Source organism: Anser cygnoides, chromosome 2, assembly GCF_040182565.1.
Source record: "Anser cygnoides isolate HZ-2024a breed goose chromosome 2, Taihu_goose_T2T_genome, whole genome shotgun sequence".
Classification (NCBI taxonomy): Eukaryota; Metazoa; Chordata; class Aves; order Anseriformes; family Anatidae; genus Anser; species Anser cygnoides.
The window spans coordinates 86,679,569-86,699,571 of record NC_089874.1 but is presented as its reverse complement, the minus strand read 5'-3'; the positions used below and the strand labels follow the sequence as shown (position 1 = coordinate 86,699,571).

General features: G+C 39.9%; 1 protein-coding gene across 12 annotated transcripts in view; it reads right to left on the bottom strand.

Moving 5' to 3' along the window:
- Positions 1-20,003, bottom strand: part of CTNND2 (catenin delta 2) — a 648,554-nt gene that overhangs the window by 287,123 nt on the left and 341,428 nt on the right. The gene's annotated exons all lie outside the window — the stretch shown is intronic.

Genomic DNA, 20,003 nt, shown 5'->3' with positions numbered 1-20,003 from the left:
ACAGTTTATCAATTGCCAAATCAATCTCATTCATCAGAATATTCCAGATCTAGGACAAATTTAGAAAATAAGTTCTGGGCCTTGTATTTTCCTTACAAGCGCAGAAGGAGGCAGGGCTTCATGTACGTTGAGAGGTTATTAATATCACATGCACAGGAGAGTTGAATTAATCCTGCATGGATGCTTAAAAAGCCAATATATGGTAGCTTTCTATTCCCCGACTCTGCAGATAACCCTTAATAAGCATTTCCCATTTAACTGTTTTTGTTGCAAATTTTGTTCTTTAATTAAAAAAAAAATATTTTCATAGTTTTCTTTAAAGATCATAAAATATAGGCATAGTTTTAAAATATATATTTTAGATGTTATATTAACCTTTTAACCTTTCAGATTTTGAATTTTCACTGAAAATTTGCCTACAATCAACCAACATGATTAAGTCCACAAAATTCACAAAAGCATAACTTTCCCAGGAGGGGAAAAAAGTTGAAGCAAGAAAGAAATTTTTGCACATGAAAGTGTTTCAACTCATTCTTAAAGTAATTATGCTATGACATTTCTAAAGCTTAAATAATGATTAAACTATCACATGTTATGAACTCAGTATGTTTAAATCTTCATTGCATCTGGCTTTTAAGCGTTCTTTTCGTATTATTATTGCTCACTAGGGGATGTACGTAGCCAGCTAGGATCACATACATGGGCTCCCTGCACCATTTAGCCTAAATGCTTCAATGCACTTTAAGAAATATATCCAAACTGGGGAAAAAAAAAGATAAAAAAAAAAAAAGTTAGGAAGTTTGAAGCACATGGCTGTGAACTCACTAAATATTAGATAGAAGTTTTTATTTTGTACCTTAACAAGCAGTAATGAACTATTATAACCTACATGCATTTGAGTAAAGTAATTACGAAGTAATTTAAGAGAAATAGACAGATATTTAAATTTCAAACATACTGTCAATTCTCAACCCAAAGTAGAACAAAATTGTGTCTGCTCACCTGCAAATAACTAAGTGTAAAACAAGCATAGAGACTGCAAGGCACATTTAAGATCAGAGTGATCTTGAAAAAACACAAGTTCCTTTTTTAGGATTTAGTGACTACAAGCAGTCCCATCTTGTTGATAGGGAAAAGATGGATCACATCTCCCATCAGGATTCTTGAGATTTCAATTTGAAGGCACAAACAAACCCTCTGAAGAGCCTGCAGCTCACACATAAGAGAAGAAAGTGGTTTGTTTGTGTACTGCTGTACACAGAAATAAATGGTAAGGCTTACTGATGGCTCTTTACAGCAAACTACTCTTTCTACCTGGCAACAATTTCAACTCCATTGTGTTAGTACAAGAAATTGTGTATGCAATTATTTTCCATTTGTTTTTGGAAGCATTAAAGCAACTGTAAATTCTTTATTTTCAGTCAGGTACTCTAAATCAGCAGTTAGCTATTGGAATAATTCAATCTCATTTGTTACCTTAATGCTACATAATTAAATATCAATCTTCAATTTAAAATATTCTTGAAAACAAACAGTTCCAGCTTCGTAAGGTTCAGTTTAGCAGATACTGAGTATTTATAATATTGCTTTAAATATTTGCACTACATTTTGTGTTGTTGCTGTTTGGGAGGACATAACTACCTGTTTTCCCATACATTTTTTCACCATTAAATCAAACACCTATTCTTCTTGTGGGAGAATATTAGTGGTGGGTTATTCATGGTGGGTAGTACCAAACTTGCACTGATTCAATGGATGTCGCTTTCCTCCTCTATTATCATCACTAAAATAGTTTCCTGAATTTCCTCTCACATTTGTACTAAGTCAGAGCCATCACGCCGCAGAAGGCACCACTGTGGACCAACTTCTAAAGATGGAGCAGGGTTCAGTAATTAACCCTCTACTTGTTTTCAGTTTGGTGGACATGTTCTGCAGAAAATACACTCTTCACCTCTTGCAGAACAGTGGCCAGGCTGCCTGCCTTCCTCACCACGGCTGCTGTAACCTGGGGCTTGGTGAGGAACTCTTGGGTGTGCACCTTGCTTGGGAAACTAAAGTGCACTTTAGCTGGGGAAAGCTTCTGGAGCACAGAGAAGGCCAGACAAGAAGAGAACAGAAGAGGATGAAGGACATTCCTACAGCAGGGAGCCAACCCACAGGGAAACCTCAGGGGTGAAGGAGAGCAGAGGACTTCTCCAGGAATCAGAGAAGGCAAATGGGAGTTTCCTTCACGGCCTGGAAACCCAGGTGCTAGAAGGCATGGCAGGGTTAGATGAAAAGAGTCACCCATTCAGAGAGTGAGGGAAGGGGATAAGTTTCTTTGGAAGCCCTTTTCATTAGCTTGTATTACCCACTGCTTTTAAAGTCAGTTGTGTTATAGGTTATTATTTTTTCTCCTTTAAAAACTTAATAGTTTAAGAGTTTCAGAGTACCTGCTAGTACCTGGAACGCTTACTTTAAGATCAACAGGGAAGGGGTGCAGATCCCAGTAGACTCTGGCCTACTTTGAGTCCCACCACTAAGGACAGCAGCACCAAGGCCTACACTTGCCTTTCTGCCACACTGTATTTGAGAATCACAGAATCATTAAGGTTGGAAAAGACCTCCAAGATCATCTGGTCCAACCATCCCCCCACCACCAATATCACCCACTAAACCATGTCCCTAAGCACCAAATCCAACCTTTCCTTGAACACCCCCAGGGATGGTGATGCCACCACTTCCCTGGGCAACCCGTTCCAATGCCTGATTACTCTTTCTCCTAATTTCCAACCTAAACCTCCCCTGGCACAACTTGAGGCCATTCCCTCTAGTCCTATCACTGTGAGAAGAGGCCGACCCCCAGCTCCCCACACCTTCCTTTCAGGCAGTTATAGAGAGCAATGAGGTCTCCCCTGAGCCTCCTCTTCTTCAGACAAAGCAACCCCAGTTCCCTCAGCTGCTCCTTATAGGACTTGTGTTCCAGACCCTTCACCAGCTTCGTAGCCCGTCTCTGGACACACTCCAGAAAATAAGCAGAGTCTGGCACTATAGTGAACAAGCTGATTTATGGCATTAAGTGTGGTGTTTATGGCTATAAATATAAGCTGCTGATTAATAGACTCCATCACAAACCACTGATGAAGGAGAAGCTGTGCAGCACCTCGCAGCTTCTGGCAAGGGTTGGTCACAGAGCTTGCAGAAGTGTGGGGCTGCAGAATTAGCCTCACCAGGCACAGCTGGGGCTGTTACTGAGCCCTTTACCTGTAGAGGATAAGGTGGTGCATGGCAGGATTTCACCTCAAGCCATTGTACTTCTTTCTGGATGATAACACAATGTGCAATGCTGCAATCTGGTGAAGCATAGCTATTTAAAAACCAAAGCAAGGAAGTGAACGGTCTTAAATGATAAGATTATTATTAATTCAATGAAATCATAGTAACAGTTGGTTACAGGAAATCAAAGTCACACAAACAGTCCTGATTATAATCATCTAAGCCTGTGTCAAAAGTAGGGAAAAAAAAAGAAAAAAAAAATGAAAACATTTGTCCTTTTATTTTTAAGTGCAATATTTTCTTTGGAAATCAAATCTTGTGCCTGCCCTTTCTGCTTTCTTCAGGCCACCTCCTCTTCCTTCTTCCAACATTCAGAATGAAAAAAAAATCCAAGCCAACCACATAACACAAAAAAAAGAGCAAGAACCAAAATTTCCATTTTGATTTCTTTTTAAAATAAGTTATTCTTGTACAGTGAGTGTTTGCATACAGACAGAATTGTTTCAGAACAGCAGAATAATAAGATACTTCTCGGTACTGGCAGGTACTGTTCTGGCTCTACCAGTGAATTCTAAGACAATGGAAAAAATAATTACAAATGGGAATCAGCTGGTGAGTCATGACGTGTTCTCTTCCCTTCTTTCAGAAGGTCCCTGTCTGGTGAATATGCAGTAGCAGTGATTTCCAGATCATATCCCATAGTGGTCATAAGCAAAAGAGTATCTCATGTAAGAAACCCACTAGGAATTTGGAGTCCAAGGAGCTTAACTGTGTCAGAAGTTAAGCATTTCTAGCAGTTAACTTTCGTAAGTGCTGAGAAGACATGCAGTGCTGAGAGGCTGGTGCACTACCTTTACACTGATTAGAGGTGGAGGGAAGAAAAACAGCCTATTAAATTTTGCTATTTGCAATATTAGTATATACTGAGTGAGGATTTAGAAACAAATATGTGATGTAAAATCTGATAAGAATTAGGTACGATCAGTATTGGTACTGATGCATTTTTATTTACAGGACAGCCAGGTAAGATAGTAGGAGTCTGTGGATTAACTTTATTATAATCTAAGATAACTTAATTATTATATATTTTTCTAACCTTATCTTGTAGTGTTGCTGGTTCACAAAACTAAATAGCCAGATTTAGAATGTGGGATTATTGTGAAGGAGGAACTCACAAAAAGAAACCAAAGAAATTATTCCCTGTGGTGGCATTAATGACAGCCTATCCCTACTGTCTGCCAGTCAGTCATCTGAAAAATTACTCATTTCCTAGTAAGTAGACTGCAGTATCTCATGGAATACATCACATAGGAAATTCTTAGAAATTGGAGCTTCACCGTACATGACAAGTCAATATATTTTTAGTTCATGCAATATAGCTATTGTATGGTCAATCTTCGATAGGAAAAAAAAAAGAATTATTAAACAGAACTAATATTTTGTATTACAGAACAAAAGGTATCGTGTAATAAGTATTCAATAACACATTATCTGTTAGCTGTTAAATGATGAAATAATCACCATATAATGACAAGTTACATACAGTACTATATTTATTAAAGATAAGGGCATGATTAATTCAGTAAACTAAATGTATGCAATAATTACTTCTGAATTGGCTAAAATAATTGTACTACAAACTACAGAAACTACACCTAGTCAGCCTCCATGAGATAATTACATGCTCGTTACTTAGTTTTCCATGTGAAGTTTCCAGTGAAAATATCATGCGAGTGGAAAGAGCAGGATGTTTTCTCTGCTTAAGATTTAAACCCAGTTGGATTACTGAGGCACAATTCCTCTCCAATTAAGTAGTAAACTGGAGCACAATTATTGTGTTATACATTTCCATTTGGTCAATCATCTATTGCAATGCCAGTTCTAATTGACAAAGGAAATAGACCAAAGCATGCTAGAACGAACATTTAATTAGCTCGCATACCAATTATAAACAACACTTCACTCACCTTCGATCAACTGACAGAAGTAGTAATGATAAATTATAGAGTAAGTGTAAATAAAGTGTTTTTAATTAGTGTAATTAATCACTTCACACATTCTTCAACCTGCTTTGCTCATTTGGGTAAGAGTTGAAACAAAGCACTAGCAAAACTCCTTTAATGTCCTTTAAACATTCATTTACAGAGTTAATAGGTTGAGGTGCCTCACATTCCAGCTAGAGGAATCATCTTCTAAGTGTTCATATAGGCCTAATTAAGGATTTCAAATACCAAAAGTCATTGTTTACTGTTCCTTCTTCCTCTTAGGTCATTTAGTTTCAGTGTGAAATATTGATTCCGACCCTACAACCTACTTTTCTTTGTTTAAGTGTGTATAGTCATGCAGAGTAGTTGCTAACCACTCCGAATGCCTGGTTGTATTTGTTGCCCAGTTTTGCAAAGAGATGTATGATTAAAACAAATTCAGTAAATTAAATAATCAGGTCAGGTATCTGTAGAGTGGGCGTTCAGTTTCTGACTGCTCAGCTTTAGCTGGGAAGATGGAAAATCCTGAAACTAGACTGAAAGGACAACAAAAACAGGGAGAGCCCTTGACGGTAATCTGAAAAGGTGTTTCCACAATATTTGATGGTAGCGTAGAGGGGATGATAGTTAAAGACAAGGTAGACAGACCCGTTTCCAGTGATACTAAATTCTTTGTCATCTCATTGGTGTCTCCTATTTTCCAAGTCTTGCTCCCAGAATCAGGCTAGGACCAGGAGTAAATTTTCCCTCAAAAACAGAAGAGCAAAGACCGTTTGTTTTAAAACCCTCCACTTCAGCATGCCTTATTTTCGAGATCATCTGAAACATTCTTTGAAGAAACTCTCTGTTGCTGAGATGATTTTGGACAGCGCTGGAAAGCTGAGGAATTGAGTGGAGGGAAGGTGAGGGAAACCCTGTAGGGGACTGCTCAGGATGGCAAGGAACAGCCACCTTGCTACCTAAGTGCAGACTTCTCTCCTCTCTTCCCTATTTCCTAGTCTCTGTGGAAGTTGCAACGAGTGTAGATGGAAGCAGCAGAGGCAGTGGTCAGTTGTGGGGAAAGCCATGGGAACTAGAAGGGAGACCTTTGTGGTATCATAAAAAGAAGATGTTTTCTTTATTACAGACAGAAAAAGGAAAAATTAGACCACAAGAAATTATAAAAATCTGAAGAAGATAATATAGCTCAGCCATCAACATGGGCTTGAGTCAGGGGCTTACTATGCATAAAATGACATGAGAAAAAATAAGGAGGAAAAAATTAAATGTATTGATGAAGACAAGTCCAGTCAGCTACGACAGGTCAAACATTCTGTAGGAAAAGAAGGACTTTAACTGTTAGTCACATCTCAGACAGAAGATAACAAGTAGCTGTGATATAATGATAACAGCAGGCATTCTCCCCACTTTCCGTTCAAATAAAGGACAGTACTAGGAAAATATTTCAAGATCTATATTCTAGGACATACTAAATATTACAGATGTCAGAACCTCTATTTTACAATAAAGAATGTCACAGTTGCAACATAACACAGGTATTCCATGATCTAGTAATGCACAAAGCTGAAAAAAGGGGGGAAAAAAGCATACACATACCTAAACTGAAGGAATAAGTAATAAACTTTATATTAAAGTAGCTCCCTTGTTATGAAACAAGCATATCTCCTTAGATGAGAGGCAGCATTCTCAAACAAGTACACTGAAAATGAACTTGTTTTACAGAAATGGAAAGTAATTTATATGCAATATCATGCTCTACCAATACTAGGAAGGCTATGTTCTACCTACAGATACAGAAAAGGGTTGTAGTGTTGTTACAGAACACATTTTTAGGTACAGGAAAATAGAATTTGGTGGAATGTGTTCAGAAATGTAGCCTAAGCTCATTTTCATCCAAGAACCTATAAATGATATGTATCTGGAGAAAAGATGTAAAAACTAGGCTGATACCATTATGCGAGGGAACAATACAAGGATATCCCTTCTAACTCTCTTTCTAACCTGATTGCTGCTAGAATAAAAGACAAAGATCACTTTATTTCAAGAGTAGGTGAACTGGGAACAGAAAACGGTTTCATTGCATTCTAGTTATCATATGCTTATGCCGATAAAAACTCGGGTATTATTGTAACAGAAAAACAGAAGGCTTTGGTTAGGATTTGAAATAATAAATCACTGCTGTGTGGGACAGCAAAGCACCACAAACATCCACAAGAAGTAGTGGGAAACTGTTAAGACCTGAAGTGAGAAAGCCATTTAGAAATTCCTCTGTCAATGACTCTCTGGAGCAGCTCTGCAATCAAGGCTGCTGGATAACAAGCACTAGCACCGACTATCAGGACTCCAGCATGTTACTGCAAACCCATACTGCCCGGTGGTTAAATTCACTAACTGTGCACCTGGGAGGGACAAGAAGAAAACCAGAAATAGCTGAACTGAGTGAGGAAGTGTATAAAGAGGAAGAATTTCTTCATGGATAACAAAAATTTGTAGGTGGTACATTATGAATGTAATAGAATTTCTAGTGAGATAAAATAAAAGTTGTTTGAAAGTTAGGAAGCATATGTGGCAAATATGAAATCCCAGACTCATAGAACAAGGCAACATAGCAAAGCCTAAAGCAACCCTGAAATAATAAGCTCAGTGTTATTTACTCAGATAGAGCATTATGTTTTACTTTCTATATCCATCCAGACATGGCATTACTCCAGATGTTTGTACGAAATGCAAGACAGATGAATATTCTTTCATAAGCAATACTTGGTAAAGTTTGATAGTAAGAAAAAATTGGGAGTTCTGTTTTGAATGAAAGAAATTATTGGAGATGTTAGAGATCAAGACCTAAAGATAAGGAACAAGCAATAATAGGTTTAAACATATTTAAACTCAGGATAAAGAAGTTCCCCTTGTCTTCGACTTTTATAGAAAAAAGAATTGTCTGAAATTTAGATTAAAAACAAGGATAAGCTACTACTGCAAATTTTTAAATGACCTCAGGATTAAACAACTTCTTTCATGGAAGATTAATCATATTTTATGAAATAGCTTGCTAAACTCTGCACATATTGAAATCAGATATTATCTGAAAGCCATAATTTATCATTAGCCATTAGGATGATGGGCTTTATAGGAGCAATGGATAGAAAGAGCCTGGGTGAAAGATGGGCAGCAAGGATAACAGCTCAATTGCATTTACAGAGGACACAAAGAGGAAAAGTAATTTCCTCTAGCCTTCTGTCTAGGGATGTGTAAGGTTGATCGGGAACTCTTTTCACAGAATCACAGAATCGTCTAGGTTGGAAGAGACCTCCAAGATCATCTAGTCCAACCTCTGTCCTAACACTAACAAGACCTCCACTAAACCATATCACTAAGGGCTACATCTAAGCATCTTTTAAAGACCTCCAGGGATGGTGACTCAACCACCTCCCTGGGCAGCCCATTCCAATGCCTAACAACCCTTTCCGTAAAGAAGTTCTTCCTAATATCCAACCTAAACTTCCTCTGGCGCAACTTTAGCCCATTCCCCCTTGTCCTGTCACCAGGCACGTGGGAGAATAGACCAACCCCCACCTCTCTACAGCCTCCTTTAAGGTACCTATAGAGAGTGATGAGGTCTCCCCTGAGCCTCCTCTTCTCCAGGCTAAACAACCCCAGCTCCCTCAGCCACTCCTCGTATGACAGGAGGACAGGAAGACAGTTTTTTGGCAGGAAAATTTCTGCTGGCACGTGTTACACCTTCATGAGGAGCCTCTGCCTACAAAACCTTGTCAGTGGGCTAAGGTAGACATGATGTGAATTACACCAGGAGTATAAACCTCTTCTTTCCACAAATAACCTGATTTGCTGATGGTGATGTTACTTCTGTGAAACTCTACAGGTGGTATGCAATACTAGGAGTGGCAGAAGTCACACAGTATTCAGTGTAACAGAAGTTTCCTGTCTATTAAAAGACCAGACTATGGAACAACAGTAGAACAGTACCCAAACTGGGCTTTTGGGACAGGATTAGATATGTTTCTGAAGGTGACCACAAGAAGAAACTTGCATGCAGGAAGATTCACAGTGTGCAGCTACGCAGACAGCAATCTCTGACTAGGAAGGAAGTCTCATACTTCCATTTGGGAAACACTGAATTTTGGCATAATTAATTGCATTTTGTAAAATTTATGTTTTCATTGTCAACCTATCTCCCATTTTGCAAGAAATATACACTTTTAAAATGGAGTGTGTGCTTGGTTTACAGGAAAAAAAAGCCAAGTAAATTAAGAACATCTTTTGTATGATTAAACCTTAATTTTTGGAAGCATTTTATACCTTAGAAGACCAACTGTCAATTTTGAGTGTTCCTAATCGCCCTCTCTGCCCAGCACAGCCTAAGGCTGCTATTGATAGTATTGAACGGAAGTGTTCCCTTTTTATTTCTAGGAAATAAAATCAGATGGTTACAGACATCACACAAGCATGACTCACATGAAAGCTGAGTGCATTATCAGAAATCAAAAAATTAGACAAATCTCTTCCGATAGACTTAGCCTATGCTGTTAACAAAACCAAAAACAAACATGGCAGCTTCTGGCTACAAAGCATATACAACCATTCACGGATATCTGGATCTGATACCAAAAGGTATCATTACATCTATTACTTTGTTCTATGAACTTTACTACTAGCACAGAATAGGTTTCCTCTGATGTGCAAAGTAGAACTCTTTTTTTTTTTTTTTCCCTGACCTTTCATAGGCTTAAATTTTGAATCTTTTCTGTCCACAAATGAAAATGGCTATTTGAGGTGAACCAGCTCAGAATGTATTTAACACTGCCTCGGAAGTCAGCTTACTAACAAGTAAGTCAACAAGGTCAAAATTTTATGAGAATTTTTTTCATATGCCAGAAAACCCAAGCCATAAAACAGAAGGTATGCCCCAATCTACGTGGGTTGAAGACAAACACCACCTAAAACTTCTCTGTGCATTTGGGTGGAGGTTTTATGAAAATATAACCAGACACCCATATTTCACCTATGCAACATCTCCAGCACAAGCAGCAGTTTGCAAGTTGTTCTTTGCAGATAAATAGTTGCAGCAAACTCCTTGTGCACCCAAGATTCTCTTGCTTTATTTTTTGCTTCTTCTTTCCGTTAAGTGTCCATGAATATGCACCACCCTGTGCTGCCATGTTGTACTCACAAAATGCATTTCTCCATTTCTAACTCCAGAATGGAAAAAAACGGAGGTGACTCCTTACTCTGTGTTATCATACAAGTCACAGGAATCCTACTTCACTGAGAGCTCTGTCAACTCCACGTAACACAAAAGACATTAAGGCCAAAACCACACCTGCCAAGATGATCTGCTCCACACACGTTTCGCACAGGCCAACAAGCCAATTACCTCTTTTGCACAGCCGTATCTGCAGACCGGTTTCGTGCTCACGAGCTGGCGTGGGTAGTTCACAGAGCTGTGCAGCTCTTGGCACTTCTAACTGTGCTGAGAGCGCGAGCGCTGGCATACCACTACGGCACGAGTAGGGTGAGTGCTTTATCAGTCTGTCATGAGGATGTGGGTGCACTTGTTTCCTGGCCCATGCTACAGACAAAATATTTACTGATGTACTTCCGTGCTGCCAGTTCAGATGCCAAAAATCTTTCTACGTTCTGCTTCTACAGATGCTACCATAAGTCACTGTCACTTTCTAATGAGTTTCAGTAACTGCTTCCTGCAGTGGATGAGGGAACACCTGGTTACTTGTGCAGGATTTGAATTTGCCACAGGCTAATCATTACAAGGTGATCATTACCTCCTTTCCATCTCTGAAGCTACTACTAATTGCTCCTGCTTTCCTGGTTTCAGTGCTCTCACCTTTCCATTCTCCCCCTCTATATATACTTTACCAGCTGTTATTACTCCTGTGTTAATTCAACTTTCACATTTTGAAGCACAGCAATAAAGCTAGATTTTAAAGGGTTGTTTTATTTAGGCAAGGGTTGTAAGTCACTTACACAGCATGAAATGACACCACGTACCCAAGTCACACTCATCTCAGGACAAGCAAGCTCAGACGTGAAGTAATATGAAGTAATATTCCATCAGTATGGGATTGATGCATAAAAAGTCCATTTCATCATGTAGGCACAACTTAAGATAAGGGAACCCTAAGTGACACGTTCTACGTGACTGCATTGAAACAGGAAATCAGACGATAGGTTGCTGTACTGAAGTGGAGGGAAATTACAAATGACTTTGTTGTAATGTTGTCATAGTATTACCTTTGGACTTGCAAGATGACACATCAATGAGCAATGTGGTTTAGCCTGAAGTTAGATAAACATGTAAAAAGTGAGGATTACAAGGCCACTTTTATACAGAAAGTGTGTTTTGATTTTTTTTTTCTCTGAGGGTGAGTAAGCATTTGTTTTGGGGACAGGGCACTGAGGTTTTATTTCATGATTTGTGAAAAGAAAGATAAAGGAACTGGAAAAGAAGATGAAACTGAAGCAAGAAGGGAAGTAATGGGCATACAGGTTTGGTAAGACAGGAATGGGTGGCTTATGGAAAGATGGGATAGCAAAGGATGAGAGCACAGGAAAGGAGAAGGCTAGACAGAGAGATTAAAATGGAGTCAGCATTTAGATCCAACAGGACAGGAACATACTGGACTGTCACGTCTTGAAGAGTTCTGCCAGTGCCTTCTAGCGCTCTCTCCCTGAGAAGCATGCAAATCCACCCGGGCACCCTACTGGTCTATAAAATGTCTGCAGAAAAACTTAGGCAGCTGGTGTCACGCACAGGAGGGTGCCCGCGGCAACCCCTGTGCTAGCCCTGAGGAACAAGCAAAAGGAGAAACAGCTTCCCTGAATGCTGCTGGCTCCTTTAGCCTTCCCCAGGCCTCCTGCTGGAAAACAATCGCATGTGAGATTGAAGACAGGCTGAGGATCTCAGCAGTGTGAGATAGCTGGACCCGAGTTACAATCCGTAACACCCCACTGCCTGAAAGCCATGGCAGACCACAGCTGATGAAACAGATACCAAAGGCTGTCAGGATTGCTGGTGGTGAGAGCCCCTGATGTGGCTCTGCTCCTAAGCCTGACTCTTTGCAGTGGCCTTCTCCTGCCTGCATAAGGGAAGTGACCATTAAGGAAAAGGGAAAAAAAAAAGAAGTAATTCACACTCTTGAAGTGAGAAGACTGGCATGAATTTAATTGGATGCAGTATGCTAGCAGCGAAGACATGCTTGTTTTACCCAAATCTTAGCGTGCTGATACCAGTGAAAAGAAGCAAAGGTGACCAAAGGAAGGTATAGAGTATGTAATGACGGTGTTTGAACTGCATCTTTTCATCCGGAGCTACTCTCAACACCTTTGAACTCAGCCTCTGACAGAGGATAAAAAAATGAAGTCCGAGCTAAAGATGCTTGGTGCTGACAGAGCATTTCCAAAGGCAGCGCTGGCTGTAAACATTGATTCTGAGATGTAAAAGCTGGCTCTTGGGTCAGCACTAGGGCTTGCTCCGTAATATCAGATCCTCACGTCTTAACAGGGTTTAGCAATGAATACACAGCAACTTTACATGGTCAGCTCTTCTGTAACGACATTAAGCTCCCCCTGAGGACTGCCACCGGGACCAGGTCTCAGTGTTGTAGGCATTGGTTTCACTGCTGGCCAGTGGCTATTACAATGTTAAACGACAGGATGATTATTTTATGCTCATATTTAGGGCGACTAGGGACAGAAAGGGAAGGTGGATAAGGATAAAGGAAGCAACATCTTATCCCTGTTACTCAGAAATCTAATTATTTAAGAACTGCTCCAAAAGACAGGACTTTATTCACAGTTTAGACAATTTGTGCACAACTTTCTCTGTGAGAACATGCCACAAATAACTGAGACCACCCTTTAACAAAAGGCGTTTGTGTTTGTCCACCTTTTAGAGGCTATACTTCATTAAAAATTGGGCAAAGATGACTTGGGAACCCCAGAGTTTTGAAGCCAATATATTGAAAAGGTTTGTATTAGAAGAGATGGATGGAGAGGCATCCAAAATATCCATCCGTAAGTATTTACTCTGAATATATTAAAATACTGTCAGATGTTTTATCAATAAATCAGAATTTCCTCAGGCCTCATACTTGGCATGATTTATCTGCAGCTAAGAACTGTTGAGTCAGACTGCCCAGTTTGCATTAATGCAACAGGAAAGAGAAGTAGGAGGAAAGGTGAGGTGACCCTTGTTGCACACTTACACCACCGCTACTCCAAAAATTCAATTTCTAAAATTAAAGAGGGGCACGCACACTGCCAAGGTGATTTTCTTTTCTGAAGTATACTCAAAGAGCACATGATTTTATTAGTGTGTATGTTTATCAGGAGATCCCATGAGAACACCTCCTTTGTGTGCACAAAGAATGACTCAGCTGGATCACCCTGGCACTCAGAGTAGATAATGAAATGGAAATAACTTCATCTATCAACAAATTGTGAGGTCCACTGATGCCAAATTTCATCTCATTCAGCATGTCAGCCATCTGACAGGTGGCAACTTCACAAAGCAAGAGCTATGGGATTGAAAACACATAAACACACATCTTTTTACACATTCATTGTGTAAATAGAGCCTTTTTGTTTCAATCCATTTTCAATATCTATGAATAAAGCAGCTGATAAAAGATGAAAATCATAAAGGTTGAACAAGGAGTGCTCTTTCAAACTGGGACATCTGCTTTCGCACTGAGTAAGGAGGATCTCTGTTATTGTAAAAAATTGCTGAAACAAAAATGAATTAAGACAATAAAATAAGAGCTCAGCCCATCTTTTTAGCCTCAGAATTAGGCAGCTTAGTTAAGTGAAAACCACATCTGTTTAATACAACAATTATATATAATTTCATGAGATAAAAATTATCTGTTCATGTAACATCTTTCATTCTTCAGAGGAAAAAAAAGCGACATCTAAATGGTACTACTATCCATCCAGGCTGCATTTTGGGCAAATAGTTTTAAGGGACTAAAAGAGTTCATATATCATGAGGCCGAGTCCTCTGTGGTGAGCCATGGTTTTTCTTCCCCGGAAGGGCTGAGATGTCCTTAACTGCCTGCATTTTTATTAACATGTAACAAGTGCACTCTGAAATGGCGATAGCCAAGAAGACAGTGTTATTTAATCTACACTGTATTTATTCCCTTATCAGTCTGCAATTAATCTTGAGCATAGGGCAATAGGGTCACAGATGTAAACAAAAATATATTCAGAAACCGTGAAAAAAAATTGTCTGGAGTACTGGCAGTCAGATGGGGAAAACTGCAATTCTAACACCAAATACTTATAAATTGAAGTTCAGAATGTAGCATTTTAAAAATATCAGACAATTGCAGCCATGTCACGCTGATCCAAGAATTTTTATGATTCATGTCAACAAAAACTCTGTAGCTGCAGTCTGTAGGAACTATTTAGAGAGCAAAGAAGAAGGGTTTCCACATAAAGTGATTAAGCAAGTGAAAAATAACTGGTGAGATGATTCCATTTCAGTTAGAAACTTAAACGCCAAAAGCTCCATAAATCTACTCCATAATCCTTTTAAGACCTGTCTTAGGTTCATTTTGTGGAGGCAAAGCAAAGGAAATAGCAGGAAAGATAAAAGTATAGATACCTTAAATTAAAATTAGAGACTTTTGGATTAGGAGACATTTGAGCCTGTGGTTTAAGTTAGGAAGAAAGTGCCAATGGATTTGCTCAATAATCTCAGTAGTCTGCCTAGCCCTCATTTTGCTAATGCCATGACAGATCGAGTAACCATTGCCTCTCCTCATTGCTGCAAGCCGTACAGGTCCGTAAGGACTCCATCTGCCTCAGCTAATTATTTCAGAACCGATTTTTACGCCAGTATCAAGCAGTCCATGATGGGGCATGCTAATGAACCACAGAGGCAGGGGCAAAGGGCAGCTAGTGGGAAGGAATAGTATAAAATACAGGACCAAAATTTTCCTCTCGTTCCGTGTTGATCTCACTCTTACTCACACTGCCCATCTTTAAAATGCAAACTTTCAAACATGGGCAGGAAAAGGCAATTTGGTCTGTAATGATCGCTCAGAGGCCTCCAGCTTCTCTGTGTCACAGAGGATGGACATCTCAGTGCCTCAGACAGTTCATCAGGACCTTTCCCACCTATCTGCAGGCCAGACTGTGACCTTATCAGGCCGTAATGAAAAATGTTCTCCAGCAATCAGCCTTCTTTGCCCACAGTTGTATATCTGTGTTTACTCGCCTTCCTTCCCTGAACCTTTCCAGCTTTTCAATTCTTCTTACATGTAACGGTAGGGGGAAAAAAATGGAGGCATAATGAACAGGTAGTAAAAGGAATGAACCTTTAGTAGTTGTTCGATTTGAGACAGTGGGGCAGTGATGGGGAGGAAAAAAGTGCCTTTTTTTTCCTTCACCCTCCGTTTTTCCAAGCTTTCTAATCTAAAATATTAATGAATGGTCTCCACAATGCATACTCAGTTCTCACAAAATGTACGTCACAAAACGTGACCTACAGTCACCTCTCAACGCTTCTGTGTCTTATGTCTGTCTGAAACATTAAAGTGTTAGCTCTTTCCTGAATGCTCTTCCCCAGCCCATCTAAATTTTGCTCCTCTTCATGTTTCTGTCTCCAGTGATTCCAGTCCCTAGACTTACAGTGGATTCCTGTCCCTCTCCTGTGACCCATTCCCAGAGTCTTCTGTACGACCAAACTCGGCTTCCACACCTCTGGCCTTTCCCCCGATCCTATTCAAAGTGACTGGTATTTATCTTCATCCATGCAAAAGCAGTACTCTGGGGCCCCACCAGAGAGGGACAACGGTGGATTGAGGAATAGTTTCAGAGAGGAACAGACAGCTCTGCTGTCTGCTCCAGGCTGCCACACAGGCTGTTACAGCTACTTACAACCAGGAAGAAGGACTGAGTGTCACAACAGCACACCAAGGGACCTGGCTGGTCCCTGGGACATGCAGTAGCTGATGGCTACTGCCATTAGCAGCAGCCCATACCTGCCACCCTCAGGGACGGAGGGTATGCGTGGACTGCTGGCCTTCTGCTGGTGGCATCCCCACAAGCACTCAAGATGATCTGAACTCCCGTCTGACACCATGTCAGCTCCTGTTTGATGTAAATGGGAGTGATACGGCGATGACTGATCTACAGCTATGCAAAGACAAAGGATTTGGTGCAGTACAGAAAGCTGGACAAGGATATGCAGGTTGAGGTCTTAACTCAGCTGCAGCCTTCTTCACAATTCTGGAATTTTCCTTACTTTTTATTTGTTTGTTTCTAAGTAGAAACACGTGTTTCTGGGAAGCCAGTTTATACTGAGTTGAGACAAAAGAAAGAGATGGGTCACAGTGCAGGAGCACCCATCAGATGCATACAGCCTTGTGCCAGGCACAGACAACCACAGAAAACTTGAGAGAATACAGCAGGTATGAATCTGTGTGACTTTGTCTGACACTAACTACTTCAAAAAATTAATCATTAATCGCTCTGCTTGTTTTGGCCCATATTAATAAAAGTTTTATGTAGCGGTACCTGTACATGTGTCTATTTGCTGATTCACATTCAGCAAAGATAATTAGCAAGCACCACTAGCTATATACAGACCTCCTGTGTAAGCCACTTTCATGTGATGTGTCTTGTTAGCCTATGTCCACAGCTTTTATTTGCTAGTAAAGGAATAGTAGGCATGATATTTGGGATTTGGAGAATTATAACAACTGCCTGTGCCTGCTATGTGACCACTTTTTATAAATAATTCTGAGAAACTCAGAGTGCGTAAAACTGAATCATAAAGATTCAGACTACAGACACACTAATCCTCTACAAAGGTAGAGCTACTCATAGATTAGCTTGTTACACTGGATGCGCACAGTTCAGAAAAAGAAGCTGTGGTCACATCTCTGGGCAAGCTTTCTTATGAATATTTTAAAAATCTGCCTCAACTAGTCTAGAACTGCCATGGCCGGCTAGAAATGCTTCCTCAGAGTCAGCCTAGTGATGTAAAATACAGTTATGCATTCAAAATGCAGAAGTAAAATTAAGTAAAATTGCAAGTTCAAGACCTCTGAAGTTAGGAGATGCCAGACCAAGGTGCCTTTTATGAACCACTGCTTCTCCCCTCTCTCCTTGCCTTATGGACAGTACACACCGTGCAAACATATTCAGTGTTTGTTGTGCAGTAGCCTCATTCTCCACAGCATGACCTCAGGCCTTCATTGAAGATTGTCCAACACAGAGAAAAAAACAGAGCCCTGGTGGACTACTAAGTGACACTCAACATTTAGTTCAAATGCATCACAAACAATGCTTTCTCTACCTGTAAAGTGAGACATTTTTCTCACTTCCTATTTGGAGACTGAAGGAATTAAGACAAAAAGTGCCTACGAAATACAAATACTGTAAGACACTTCAGAGTAAGTTTTAAATTTCCCTTTATACCACTATTCATATGTTTGAGACACTGCTTCCATAGGTTAGTTAGTTATGTTTGTCCTCAACACACCTGTGAACAATCCACTAATGAATAAAACTAGGTATCAGGAAAAGATAATGTGAATGATTTCACAGCTATGACATCAGAACTTTGGGATGCAAAAGAGATAAAAGTCAATTTTAAGTGAGAAGTTGAACTGCCAAATATGAGATTTTTGTTTTCATTTAGCAAATACATTCTACTCATTGCTTAGAAAAGTTAGAAGTGCTCAAGATGGAATCCCCCTTCCGTATGCTGTGCAGTCTGAACCTTATCTTTGGGAGTAAATGAGGCATGGACAGATAATGTTCAAAACAGGACGTGATAATAACTGTTGTGTAATGCAGTCACAAGAAAGACAAATTATGTTGTACAGACATCCTTGACTTTGTTACTTTTAACTTTGCAAACACAGTAACATTTTAACTGTCTGATGTGTCCATGATGTTTTATTCTAAATTGAAAAAAGACCACCCAACCAAAAAGAAACTCCAGCATATGACATCCTAATTGCATTTATGAGTGATTAGCAGAGCTGCGACTGTTGGCTTTGGCATATATATATGACTCTTAATTACAACCATAAATGGCAAATAGCAATGTAGTTTCATTATGAGGGAGGCCTAAACAGAGGAATATTGTACACTGACAAAAGCTTCACAGATATTTCCTAACAATGACGAGCTTCAAGCTTACAACTCTGTGGGGAAGCCTGCTCCCCTGTAAGCACATGCATCTGCCTGTTCTCTCCAAGTCTGTATTTCTTAGGGACAGCTATTGTCCTGTCCATAACTCTATCAGCATCTCATTTCTTGAATGTCATTCTCATCACCCTGTTGTTCACTCTCTTTGCACCTATCTCCTGATCCCATGAACAAACCATCCAACCAAGCAAATTCAGCTTCCAACTCTGTCCTCCTGCTTTAACAAATCTCAGTTCCTCTCCTGCTTGTTCCCCACACAGTCCATCTCTATTGCTCCTCTTCTCCATCACTGTTTTCCATTTGCCCACATTCCTTATTCTCCTTCCTATCTACATTCCTATTTGAGTCTTATCTTTTGGTGATACTCCTCAGAAATTTTTGTACTAGTTTTCTTCACTTACCCATTTTCTTTCCATTTACTGCCCTCATCCTTCCCTAACATTTTTCTTAAGTTTTCACCTCTTCATCCAGTTTCTGCCAAATGCCCATCCATGCTAGGATCTCCCTGCCACCAATCTCCTCTGCTGCCATCCACCCAGATTTACTTTTCTACAGAATCACAGTATGAAGACAATCCTAATCATGTCAGTCATTCAATCTGTTTCTCCTCACCCCCAAATGAATTAAAAAAAAGGGAATAAACAAAAAACGGAGCAAATTATAAGGGCTTATACTGTTACATCATGCTTTCTCAACAGAAGATTTTGCTCAGATCAAACAACATCTTACCAAGACTGTTGATGACATTGTAGACCCAGAAATCTTGTGTACATGAAAAGTGAAAAATTGCCTACTGTTCCAGGACTGTCAGCTGTGAATTTTACTGCAACTCTTCTTTTAAAATAATTCTGAAAAATGTTCTGACTTATTAAAATTCTGCCTTGCAATCAATGCCTTGCTTTCACTTGAAATGATGTTGACATTTCAGGTGACGATTCACCATTGCTAGAGAGGCTGTGCAGAAGGCGGTTGTCACATTAGCCCTTCCAAGGAAGGGGAAGTCATCCTCTTTGTTTTTGAGGAAGCTGAATTTGGACAACTACCTTGAAAGATGGCATTCAGTCACAGAGTACTGGGCAGCAGGGGACTGAAGAAAAACAAAGACGGCTCAAGGGAGCAGAGAGAAGGACATACAGAGGAATACTAGAGAAAATCGAAAGGTCAAGGTAATGCCTGGAGCAGCAGTGAAGGAAAGGGCACATGTTTTGTGGCAGAAGGGAACAGTGTATCAGTTAGGAGAGTGAAAAAAAGTAATGGAAAATAGGGAATTAACCTGCTTATTCAATGTCTAGGGTTACATCTCCTAACAGAGGTGTCAGCCTGTGGGAAAACTGTCTCAGTGTATGCAACTTATGAGCACAAACACTTGTAGACATCTGCTCTACTTATATATTGGGTGGCATGTCCCTCACTCCTTTTTGCTACTGGTTAGCCTTAAATTGCTGATCCCAGCAAAGGATCTATCCACTCACTGCATGCTTCTGCAAACAGAAGAGCTGCTAAATGACCAGTACACCAACCTTTAAGAAAAGGCTCCAGCTTTCTTGCTACAGCTGGCAT